Source organism: Humulus lupulus, chromosome 5 (genome assembly GCF_963169125.1).
Source record: "Humulus lupulus chromosome 5, drHumLupu1.1, whole genome shotgun sequence".
Classification (NCBI taxonomy): Eukaryota; Viridiplantae; Streptophyta; class Magnoliopsida; order Rosales; family Cannabaceae; genus Humulus; species Humulus lupulus.
In genome coordinates, this window is record NC_084797.1 from 197,837,296 (window position 1) to 197,838,876 (window position 1,581).

Sequence of the window (1,581 nt, forward strand, 5' to 3'; positions counted from 1 at the left end):
TGGAATTTAATTCACAAAGCTAATTACTCACAATTTGGTTTCAATGAAAATAAAACAAGGTAATAAAACTAAATTAATGAAAAGCAATAAAATTAGCAAACAAAAACTAAGAGAAGAAACAAGCTAGAATTATTAAATTGTCCTAAAACTGCAATTCTGGTAACAATGCTACAACGAAATGTTGCATCAATCTGGGCAAAGTTTACTATGAATTCAAATATGTCATAATCATTTTTTGAAAGTGTTTATGGTTTGGTTCTCTAATTAATTAACATATTCCTATGCCCAATTAATTTCAAGAACACCAATTTAGGCACAATTCCCTAAGTCATACAAGGTGATAATATATTCCTATACCATCACAAATCCAAATCTAAGAGATTAAGAATTTGCATCAATCAAGTTTGTGTCAATTAATATTATCCTTTCCATAATTAATACCAACTCAATTACCTACTAATGATGGCCATACAAAAGCAAGTATTAAACAATATAATCACTTGATTGAACAAAACAATTTTGCCAAAACACAATTGCAATAAAGCACTAAAAATCACAATTTCAAGTCAACAAAATAATACTAGTATAACGCCCTACTAATCCAGAACCGTTACACTGTGTGTTTTAAATAGTGCTTAACTTGCTAAATGAGTCATTTCGACTTAAAATGTGTAATTGTAATTAATTAAAGGATTAGGTATTAAATTTTTTGGCCAAAAGGATATTACTTTTCACTAAAAGAGTTCAGTATATACATGGCATCCCAGAAAAGAGTGTATAACCTGTTACAACCATAAACAAGATAAAAAGTGGCTGACCTAAGAGAAAAAATGAACTATGGTCCTAGATCCGCAAAATAACTCTCGACCACGGTGATCGAGTAGGTCTCATATGTACACATCGCCCCCAAAGCTCTCCAACTCATGGCTGATCCATCTCTTTTCCCTTACCTGCAACACGTAGCACCCGTGAGCCAAGGTTCAATAAGAAAACATAGATATACTCATAAAACGTTATTAAAGAGATTAAAGATCATAAATCACATGCTTAGTAGTTATAACCAACACTCAGGCATGCATTCAATCCATTTAAGCGGCCATAGAGCCACAAAGATGCCCATCACACTATTCCTTTTGAAGCGACTATAGAGTCGACCAAGCGTGAGCCACACTCTATATTCCAAGCGGCTATAGAGCTGTGCAAGCGTATATCACGCTTCCGGGTTGGCCTAACCATAACGGCCTGCGTTCTGCACGCTATTGCCGACCACGGCGTATAAGCTGAGCTTTTCAATTAGATACAAACAGATAAACATCTATCACTTAATACAGATATGCACAGTGCAATTTATTCATGTTTAATCAAACATTTCAAGCATGGTTATAACCACGTTCAATAACCTCCAGTACCTTAAATTCTACTAAAGTGGGTAATAGAATCATTCCCAAGCCCTTAGATTTAGGTTCCCATAACCCAAAACCTCATTTTCAGATTTTTCCCAATTAGCGTCGCGACAACCTCCACTAAGGGTCGCGGTGCCTGGCTAGGCAGAGAGCCCACTAAATTTTCCTTCCATTTTGC